This window comes from Lathyrus oleraceus, chromosome 7 (assembly GCF_024323335.1).
Source record: "Lathyrus oleraceus cultivar Zhongwan6 chromosome 7, CAAS_Psat_ZW6_1.0, whole genome shotgun sequence".
Classification (NCBI taxonomy): domain Eukaryota; kingdom Viridiplantae; phylum Streptophyta; class Magnoliopsida; order Fabales; family Fabaceae; genus Lathyrus; species Lathyrus oleraceus.
In genome coordinates this window covers 403221663-403233809 of record NC_066585.1, presented here as the reverse complement: position 1 = coordinate 403233809, position 12147 = coordinate 403221663, and positions in this window count along the sequence as shown.

The following is a 12147-nucleotide window of genomic DNA, read 5'->3' as shown; positions in this document are numbered from 1 at the left end:
TTGTATCATGATGTAAGTTTAAGATCAAGAAGTTTCCATTTTTGGCAGTTGAAATTACAGGTCCACTTTCTATTTCTGGAAATTTTCTGTTTGACTTGATTTTCTTCCATGATGAGGTTTGGCATGATACATGAGGCTTGTATAGACATGAATGAGCTCCTTCAAATCAATTCCATCCATCAGATCACTGATTAAATCCACAGTTGACCAAGTTTGACTTTCTGTTGACTTTTCTAGGGTTTTGGATGATTGAAGCACTTCTGATGAATTCCAAACCCTAATTCCTTGAGAACTTGATTTCAAATGATGTCCCAAGTTATATGAACTCTTGATTATTGATCATGGTGCCCAAATTCTGCAAGAATGGCCACCATCCACTGCTTTGACTGACTATGGCTGATTTTGACCTAATTGCTGATGATTGCTTCAACTGCAAGCAACAAGGTTAAACTGACAATATTTTTGTACTTTTTGATTAATAAACATATGAAAGGCAAAGATATACAAATGCAAAACATGCTTGGTGATCCAGAATCAAACCACAAGGCAACCTACCCACTAGGAGGGGAGCTAGGGCATGCAATGATCCTTGAGGCCATGATATGATGTGATATGGGCCATGAGGGATCTTAGGGCCAAAATTGGGGTCTTACAAGAGGGAAAGGGGAACATAGGACTTACAACTACCGGTTACTGGGTAGAGGCCCAAACTCCGCTGGGGATAAAATGAACTATTGCCGGTTACTGGGCAATTTATTCATTTATTCCACAGGGAAGTACAAGAGACAGTTGAAAATTGCCAATTCAGGATCAAACCAAAAGGCAAACTGAATCAAGACTTGTCCTAATGAGGATATAACTCAATAGGAAGATCCATCCCAATATATGTGTTGGGAGGAAACGGAAACAACCGTCATCCACGAGGATATATCTCAATGGGGAATTGCAGAAGGAAGAACAGACACTTTCTGCTTATGGGGCTGACTCTATATTGAGAGATTAGACACCCGACATCTGCTTGGGAAGATCTACTGGAGAGATCTATATCACCATTAGCAGGAGACAACAAACAAAAGATATATGGCAAAAATGCAACATGAATATCTGAATGTCGAAAGTATGCATGAATATGCGTAATTTATGTTTGATGAATGCTGACAAAACAGACATATCTAACACAAACAGGCCCAGGAATCAAACGCCCGGTACTACACTTCCAGAGGAAAATCCAAGGAAAGCCAATCTACTGGAAATTTGAATGCTAAAAAGCAAAGATCTGCGGGGAAGCAAGAGGTCAAAGATATCAAAGAAATCACAAAATCTCTGAGTGATGGATCATCAATCAACCCAACTAGGGAATAAAAGTTTACAACAGGCAGAAACTGCCACAAAACAAATCTATTGGAAAAATGGAGAAATCCCGAGATTTCTGCAGGGGGATCCTCAATATCAACTGGGAAACAAGAGTTCACTGATGAAGAGAACAGAACACACAAGTAGAATCTAGCCGCACAAGCAACTCTACTGGGGATATTGTCAGCCACTCCATTGGGGATAAACCCACTGAGGAAAAATAGATCACACAAGTAGATTCTGCCACAAGCCACTCTACTGGGGATCAAAAGCATCAGGAAATCAACCAAATCTATGGGTGATAGATCACCAACCAACCCAACTAGGGAACAGAAGTTTACGACAGGCAGAAACTGCCACAAAAGCAACTTCGTTGAGGATACCAAATCCGTTGGGAATACTGCAGGGAAATCACGAAACTTCTGCAGGGAAATATCACAGACCCAATCCACCGTACCACAAATCTACCGGCGAATTATCTGAGGAAGAGAAGGAGAGTTGGGGATCAACCACCAAATGCTGAACCTTCTAAGAGGAAACCAACAACTTCCGAGGAGGAAATAATCACTGCTCTGCTGAAGGGATAAGAGATGAAAACCTCAACAAGCACTCTGATGGGGAGATATAGCATAGATGAAATATTTCATATCAACCACTCCGCTGGAGACTTTACTGAGGAAACAGACGAAGTACCGGGATGTCAACCCACCAATTACTGAATCTTCCAAAAGGAAAGCACCCATGCAGGGGAGAGAATATTGTTGGAGAGGACTTTGAAGTTCTCAACAAACACTCTGCTCTGGGAACAAAATCTCAACAGAAGCTCTGCTTAGGGAACAACCCTAACAACAATCTGGAGAAAGAGAATACAACCAATGCCAGGAATATGAACAAATGTCTTACCCTGTTGGAAATCATGCCACCCTTGGGAGAGCACTGAGAAATTCTTGAGTATCCTTTCATCATTTGTGAATGTTCACTTTGTTTAAAACAACAATTTGAAAAATTTGTTTGTTTAAAACAATGACATTTCATCAATTAAAACATGCAAAACATTTGTTGAGTTGAAACAAATGAGAGTGCAAATAATTGGATAAAAGCTCAAATTTATTTGATGGAATGGTAGTCTGCGAATGGCGAGACTCCATAGATCTTTACAAATTTGAAATCAGTGATATATATTGGAAGAGGGCTACATTGAACATAATGATCCTTTCTCTACCAATTTGAATTTCGATGTATTCGAAGCTTCAGTTGACGACGAATCAAGAATCTCTGACGAACAGACGGCTGTGGAACAGAACGTCTTGTCAGGATGCAGTTACTTGCCAAATCCCTAATTTTTGCCTAGATTGCCCCAGGGTGAGGTACTCAATCTAGCGGGATGCAAATATTCCTTTTTTATGTCTCTAACTTTTGCCTGGATCGCCCTTTCGGGTTCTCCACCGAGACGCTCATTTTTGCCTAAGCCACCCTTTCGGGTTTTCAACTTAGCGAGCTATTATGTTTTTTTTTATACTCTTTTTTAGGCAAAGTATTTCTTGACTGCATCTGAATTCACAGGACGAGTGAAATCCTCCCCATCCATTGTTGTAAGCATCAAAGCTCCGCCTGAAAAGGCTCTCTTGACAACATATGGACCTTCATAGTTTGGAGTCCACTTGCCCCTGGAATCGGGCGCGAAAGACAAAACTTTCTTGAGCACGAGGTCACCTTCTCGGAACACGCGAGGTTTGACCTTCTTATCGAATGCTTTCTTCATTCTCTGCTGATATAACTGACCATGGCACATGGCAGTCAATCGCTTCTCTTCAATCAAATTCAACTGGTCGTAACGACTCTGAACCCATTCAGCATCAGTCAACTTGGCTTCCATCAAGACTCTCATTGATGGGATCTCCACCTCTACTGGGAGAACAACCTCCATGCCGTAAACAAGAGAGAAAGGGGTTGCCCCTGTTGAAGTGCGGACAGATGTACGATATCCATGTAAAGCAAATTGCAGCATCTCATGCCAATCTTTGTACGTAACTGTCATCTTCTGGATAATCTTCTTGATATTCTTATTAGCAGCTTCAACATCCCCATTCATCTTTGGTCTGTATGGAGAGGAATTATGGTGTGCAATCTTGAACTCAGCGCACAACTCTTCCATCATCTTATTATTCATATTAGATCCATTATCAGTAATGATCTTATCAGGCACACCATAACAGCAAATAAGTTGATTCTTGATAAACTTCACGACCACCTGCCTGGTCACATTCGCGTACGAAGCGGCTTCAACCCATTTGGTGAAGTAATCAATTGCTACGAGAATAAACCTGTGTCCGTTGGACGTTTTCGGTTCAATCATGTCGATCATGTCAATTCCCCACATAGAGAAAGGCCATGGTGATGAAATAACATTCAGAAGTGTCGGAGGAATATGAATCTTATCCGCATAAATCTGACACTTGTGGCATTTCTTCACATATTTGCAGCAGTCAGACTCCATTGTCAGCCAATAGTAGCCTGCTCTCAGCATCTTTCTAGCCATGGCATGTCCATTGGAATGAGTACCAAATGAACCCTCATGGACCTCATTCATCAACAGGTTTGCTTCGTGTCCATCCACGCATCTGAGCAAAACCATGTCAAAATTTCTCTTATACAGCACTTCACCGCGGAGGTAGAAACTGCCTGACAACCTTCTTAAAGTTTTCCTATCTTTCACAGATGCCCCAGGCGGGTAGACCTGGTTCTGAAGGAAATTCTTGATATCAAAATACCAAGGCTTGTCATCATTCACTTCTTCAACTGCAAACACGTGAGTTGGTCTATCCAAGCGCATCACGGTGATATTGGGAACTTCATTCCAATACTTGACTACAATCATTGAAGCAAGTGTAGCAAGCGCATCTGCCATCCGATTATCCTCTCGAGGAATATGATGAAAGTCAACCTATGTAAAGAACGTTGAAATCCTCCTCGCGTAATCTCTGTATGGAATAAGACCAGGCTGATTCGTTTCCCATTCACCCTTGATCTGATTGACAACCAGGGCCGAATCACCATACACATCGAGATGCTTGATTCTCAAATCAATACATTCTTCTAATCACATAATACAGGCCTCATACTCAGCCATGTTATTCGTGCATTTGAAAGTTAGCCTTGTTGTAAACGGAATATGCATGCCATGAGGAGTAATGATTACTGCCCCAATTCCATTTCCGTACTGATTCACAGCGCCATCAAACACCATCGTCCATCTGGAACCAGGTTCTGGACCTTCATCAAGTGTAGGCTCATCACAATCTTTCATTTTCAAATACAGAATCTCCTCATCTGGGAAGTCGTACTAAACAGACTGATGATCTTCAATCGGCTGGTGCGCTAAATGGTCAGCCAAGATACTACCTTTGATAACTTTCTGAGCTCGATACTCGATATCATACTCAGATAACAACATCTGCCAACGGGCGATCCTCACAGTTAAAGCAGGCTTCTCGAAGATGTACTTGATTGGATCCATTCGGGATATCAACCAAGTTGTATGATTTATCATGTACTGGCGTAAACGCTTAGCAGCCCAAGCCAAAGCACAACACGTCTTCTCAAGCATAGAGTATCGAGACTCACAATCAGTAAACTTCTTACTCAGGTAGTAGATAGCAGATTCTTTCTTTCCTGATTCATCTTGTTAACCGAGTACACAACCCATCGAGTCTTCAAGCACAGTCAGATACATGATCAGAGGTCTTCCTTCTACAGGCGGAGACAAGATCGGAGGTTCAGACAGATACTCTTTAATACTGTCGAAAGCTTTCTGGCAATCCTCGGTCCAATCAAGAGATTGGTCTTTCCGGAGGAGCTTGAATATCGGCGCACATGTGGCAGTCATGTGGGATATAAATCTGGAAATATAGTTCAAGCGGCCAAGAAATCCTCGGACTTGCTTTTCAGTTTTGGGCGCAGGCATCTCTTGTATTGCTTTGACCTTTGCAGGATCAACTTCAATACCTCTCTCGCTGACAACAAAACCCAACAACTTGCCGGAACGGACTCCAAATGTACATTTGTTCGGATTCAGACGAAGCTTGAACTTCCTCAAACGCTGAAAAAGCTTCAAAAAATGTTCAACATGTTCCACTTCCGTTCGGGACTTAGCAATCATATCATCAACATAGACCTCTATCTCCTTGTGCATCATATCATGAAACAAGGTAGTCATAGCTCGTTGATACATGGCTCCGGCATTCTTCAAACCGAAGGGCATCACTCGATAACAGAATGTTCCCCAAGGTGTGATGAATGTTGTCTTCTCCATATCCTCGGGTGCCATCTTGATTTGATTATACCCGGAAAATCTGTCCATAAACGAGAAGACTTTGAATTTAGCTGTATTGTCTACCAACATATCAATGTGTGGTAGAGGGAAATCATCTTTCGGACTAGCTTTATTCAAATTTCTGTAATCAACACACATACGGACTTTTCCGTCTTTCTTAGGCACAGGAACAATATTGGCCACCCATAGAGGATATGTAGAAGTCACCAGAAACCCCGCATCAATTTGCTTCTGAACTTCCTCTTTGATCTTTACTGCCATATCTGGATGAGTTCTTCTGAGCTTCTGCTTCACAGGCACGCACTCAGGCTTCAAAGGCAGGAAATGTTGCACAATATCTGTATCTAGACCTGGCATGTCTTCATACGACCAAGCAAAGATATCGGAATATTCTCGTAGCAAACTGATCAACCCCTTCTTGACAGACTCTTCAAGGAGTGCCCCAATCTTCACCATACGAACACAATCTTCCGACCCCAAGTTGACTGTTTCCAGATCTTCGAGATGCGGCTGAATGATCTTCTTCTCGTGCTCAAGGAGACGGGAAATCTCATCAGGAATCCCTTCAACATCATCTTCCTCTGCCTCGAATACAGGGAATTCAAAATTGGGAGATGGCGTTGGATCATTATGTTCAATGAGTTTTAGAATCAACCTGCATAATGATTTTGGATAATAAAAAGCTTTAGAATTTAAACAAGCAAACCATTATGCAGATGAAAAAATTTGCTTTTATTCTTATTTTTAGGGTTTTTTGTGATCATCGATTTCATGCAAAAAGCAAAAAGTGAAAACAAAAGGAAAAATAAATGTTTAACAATGCATTAATTGAATGAAATATCATTGTATAAATGCTGCCAACGATGTCATCACTTCTCCTTTTGGCATGGGAGAAGGGTTTTTAAACAAACTGAACAAATTACGCTGACTTATGAATGACCGTAGGAACATCCACAGCGACCCAATTATGGCAGATCCCGCCAGGGATAACAAAGTTGCTCAAATCCTCTGCATCCTCTTCCAGAATAGCAGCAGTTTCTTCAGTCTGATCAGCATGGATGAAACCTCCACTCTTGAACAGCCCTTTCTCATTGAAGACCCCAGAAGAATAGCCAATGCCAGCCCGGGATTTGTTGTCTTCAAGCTCAATCATCATCCCTAAACCAGCAACTGCACCACATTCAATGGCCAATTTCGCATCATGATAGGAAGCAAATGAAGGAGACCTCTTCTCAATTGGTTCAGCAACAGACAAAGCTTGGAAAGGCGTTCCAACTTCATCTCCAGCATCAATATATGAGAAAGAAGACAAGTGGCTAACCAGGAGAGCCTTTTCTCCCCCTACCACGACCAGTTTCTTATTCTTGACGAATTTCAGCTTCTGGTGTAGGGTGGATGTCACGGCGCCAGCCTCGTGAATCCATGGTCTACCAAGGAGACAGCTATAAGATGGGTGGATATCCATAACCTGAAAGGTAACTTGGAAATCACTTGGTCCAATCTTGATTGGGAGATCAACTTCCCCAATCACGGTCTTACGCGACCCATCGAAAGCTTTCACAACAACACCACTCTGCCTCATGGGAGGCCCCTGATATGACAATCTCGAAAGAGTGGTCTTTGGCAATACATTCAAAGATGACCCAGTGTCCACCATCACGTTGTACATGGCGCCGGTATTGCAATTCATAGAAATATGTAAAGCCATGTTGTGGTCTCTTCCCTCCTCAGGGAGATCAGCGTCACAGAAACTCAAAGTGTTGCAAGCAGTAATGTTCGCAACTATACTGTCAAACTGTTCTATTGTGACATCATGATCGACATAAGCAAGGTCCAATACTTTCTGCAGAGCCTCCCTATGGGGTTCTGAATTCAGAAGCAACGATAACACGGAGATTTTGGACGGCGTTTGTAGAAGCTGGTCTATAACGTTGTACTCACTCTTCTTGATGAGCCTCAACATCTCATCACAGTCTTCATTCATAATGCCACTAGGGCCACCAGAAGAAACAAGAGTCTTTTGTACAGAGGAGGGTTTAGCAACAGGTGCCGGATTCGGAACGCTCACTGCAGTCCCAACCGGTCGCTCAGCAGAATCAGAACCAACATGAGGCTTCAGGGGTGCAGAAAATACACGACCACTCCGGGTCAACCCGCTCACATCAGCAATATTTACCACAGAGGTTGAAGGCAAAGGCACTTCTTTCCCATCTTCCACAGCAACAGCACTGTAACGAAAGGGAATCGCTCTCTCAGAAGAATAAGGTACAGGGCCTGCAGGTTTGATCACCAAAGAAGGAGAGACCTTCGGCTTGCTACCATCATAACGGATGACAACAGGCTCAGGAATCTTGAACACAGGATAAATCACATTTACTTCTGGTTCGTCTTCATCAACATTTCTGTTTTGAAGAATCTCAATGGTACCATCATCTAACAGCTCTTGCAGCTCTCTGCGCACTTGGCGACAACCCAATCTGTTGACGGAGCAGATACGGCATTTGTCATGGTCGTGCTCCATATGACTGTAATCACACAGCAGACGATGCAACTCAACCAATGACTGTCGAATATGGCTTGCATATTTGACCTTATACTTGCCAAGGCAACCCTGGACCATTTTAACCGACTTCCCATGCTCGGGCAATGGGTTCTTCGTAACATTGGGGCCTGAGTCCTCAAAGCTCAGAATGCCGCATCTCATAAGGTCTTGAACCTTAGTCTTCAATGGATAGCAGTTTTCTATATTGTGAGCGGGAGCACCGGAATGATAAACACAATGCTGGTCGGGCTTGTACCACCACTGCGGGTTAGCAGGTACAACCGGAGGATCCCTCGGGGTAATCAGTTTCCGCTCTATTAAAGAGGGATATAGCTCAGCATATGACATAGGAATAGGATCGAAAGTGATCTTCTTCCTATCATAATTCAAATTAGCCTGATTACTGTTGCCACGAGGCTGGTAAACCTGTTGCTGTGGGCGATGTTGTTGTTGATACTGAGGTTGTTGCTGATTATGCTGATTGTTGTCTCTGAAGACAGGTGCTATATGAGCCACCTGATGCTGACTGCTGGCATGACGCACAGGCTTCCTCTTGGCAGAGGGTCTTCTAGGTTTAACATGGGATTGCACAGCATGTGCCTCCCCATCTTTCTTCTTAAATGTCCCATATCGTTTAGAAGAGCCTTCATCCTTGGATAAACGTCCCTCCCGGACTCCTTCCTCCAATCGCATCCCCATGTTCACCATTTCGGTGAAATCAGAGGGAGCACTAGCGACCATCCGCTCATAATAAAATGAACTAAGAGTTTTCAGAAAGATCTTAGTCATCTCCTTCTCTTCCAGCGGAGGAGTAATCTGAGCTGCCAGCTCTCGCCACCTCTAGGCGTACTCTTTAAATGTCTCTTTGTCCTTCTGGGATATAGCTCTGAGTTGATCACGGTCAGGAGTCATATCCATATTATATTTGTACTGCTTGACGAAGGCTTCGCCAAGATCGTTGAAGGAACGGATGTTTGCACTATCAAGGCTCATATACCAACGAAGAGCTGCACCAGACAATCTATCCTAAAAATAATGAATCAGCAATTGATCATTATCAGTCTGAGTAGACATTTTCCTGGCATACATAACCAGGTGACTGAGCGGGCAGGTGTTCCCCTTGTACTTCTCAAAGTCTGGGATTTTGAATTTGACAGGTATCTTAACACTGGGAACCAAACACAGTTTAGCAGCAGACTTGCCGAACAAATCTTTCCCTCAGAGGGTCTTCAAATTGGTCATTCATCGCATCCATCTTTTCATTAACATCTGGGCCCTCAGACGGCTCAGAATGATAGATGGTGTCGTCTACCCTGGGAATGGTATGCACGACAGGAGGAGGCATCGCAAGGACCGGGTTAGATGCCGACATGGAAGCAAAGGTAGGAGTTGGAATATCTGGCATAAAACCAGGAGGCATACCCCACGGAAACCCGGCTGGCATGGCATTCGGCATGAAATGAGCATTGGCCGCTGGCACTGTCGAGGAGACAATCTCAGATATAACAGTCCTCTGGGGAGGAGTTGTAGGAGGTGGAGATGGTTGATTCTGGGTAGCCAAGAATTGCTCCATCAGAGCGCTCAGTCTGGCAACTTCTTCCTTCAGCTCTCGGTTCTCTTGTTCAAGTTGATCCATCACTCTTGCAGAATTAGCTCGGGTGTAGTACCGATGAGTCAGCTTGTCTTCAAAATAAATGAAGATCACAGAGTTAGGCCACAGACAAGAAGACCAGAACAACACCTGCTTATGCAAAATGATGCATGCAATGCTTGTGCATATGCTTTGTTTTTATTTCAAGGAACTTTTAGGATTCTATTTGCAGATTCTGAAATTTAAAGCATTTTAATCGCATATGGAAAATATCTCATCAAATATATTTGAGATAAAGAAGTACAACATTGTCGATTATTACAAGGGAAAAGGAAAATGAACATCCTATGGATCCCTAGAAGCTCGAGATGCTGGAAGACGAGATGCACAAAGCTTCTTGATCTCTCTCTCATATGCTGCTTCCATATCTGCTTTCTCCTTAGCAAGTCGATCATACTTCCTCTTCCAGAACTTGGAAGACTGAGGAAGCAGAGAAGTCCAAGTATCATTTGGATCATCTATCACCTGATGCTCGAGGAATTCAATCAGAGCGTCTTTCTCCTTAAGCTGTTGAAGCAACTCTTCTCTTTCACGGATCCAGGCACGTGAAAGGTCTTCTTCTCTCAACTCCTCTACGCCTTGGTTAGGGAGGGTTGAAGGCCCAGCCACAACCAACGGTGTAGGTCTCGGATAATCATATGGCATAAGATACTCAGATGCTCTCTGTCTGGCCCAAGAAGTATACGGCTCCAAAGCAATGCAGTTCTTCGGACCCAACTCGTTTCTACCCTTCTTGTGAATCTTGCGCCAAGCGCGGACCATCCTGGCTTTCAGGCCTTGGGGATCTTTACCCTCCTGAAAGAATACACCTTCTAACAGAATGTTATGAGGTTTATCCTTTAGGGGGAACCCAAGCTGACGACGTGCTAAGATAGGGTTGTAGCTGATCCCACCACATGTACCAAGAAGAGGCACATTAGGGAATTCACCACAATAATCAATGATCTAAACTGTATCATACACGTGATCATGCCAAGAGATATCGTCATTAGTGAGAGACATAAGTCTCGTAGACCACCGTAGACATCCTTTGTTCTCCTTGAAAGCGACTGTTTGCGGTAAGTGAGAAATAAACCACTTAGACAGCAGAGGCAAACAGCACACAATAACTCCTCCACCTTTTGCATTCCTCAGATGCAAAGAGAAGTAGGTATCACCCAACAGAGTAGGAACGAGATTAAGAACAGAAAAGATCCTAATGGCGTTCACATCCACAAATTTGTCGATGTTGGGGAACAGTACCAAACCATAGATGAGCAGCACGAATATGGCCTCAAAGGCATCCTCACTCATGGCCTTCCCATAAACGGTAGCTTGAGCGATGAGGAAATCAGAAGGAAGACCCTGAATTCCACCTTTGGTGGTCATATGCGCTTCAATAAGGGATTCATCTATGTGCAACAAGTCTGCAATCTCTCGAGAAGTCGGAATACTCTCTAAGCCACTGAACGGCACCTGATCCAGAATAGGAATACCCACAAGATGGGCATACTCCTCGAGCGTAGGCAACAGTTGAAAGTCCGGAAAAGAGAAGCAATGATACAGAGGATCATAGAACTGCGCCAAAGTACTCATCAACCCTTCATCAACCTGAGTAGTCAACAGAGGCATAAGCTTCCCATAGCGAGCTTTGAAACCCAAGGGATCTAATACATAGGATGTCAGATTCCTTAACTCTTTCAGATCGGGCTGTCTAAAGTTGTACTTCTTTGTATGCCTTTTTGGTCTTTCCATGTCTGAAAATTTTGCAAATAAACCCTTTAAGTTCCTTGAAATTTTTTCTGATTTTTCTGATGACATGAATGCAGATGAATGCATGAATGTATGAATGCAGCAATCACACTCAAGGATCAAGCAAGTCACACCAGACAAAGGTCATGGGAAAGCTCATAGTATCCTTAATATCAATCATCCATTTTGGTGGATTATGGTTTTCACCTTATCGACACCCAAGTTCCATTGATATTAACAATACATGAACCGGCTCAATCATCCTTAATATCAATCATCCATTTTGGTGGATTATGGTTTTCACCCTATCAACACCCAAGTTCCATTGATATTAAGGATGTCTGAACGACTCAACCATGAATCACGGGTTTGTTGTGAGTCACGAGCATGGAGTCTCGGTTAAGAACCACCCAAAGGGAGTGTACTAGGGTTTAAACCTGTCGAACATGTTCTACCAGAGGTTCCCATAGTCATCATCCCATCTTTCGAATATTATCGGAGAAACGAATACTCGTATTCCAAAAATATTCTCAAGAG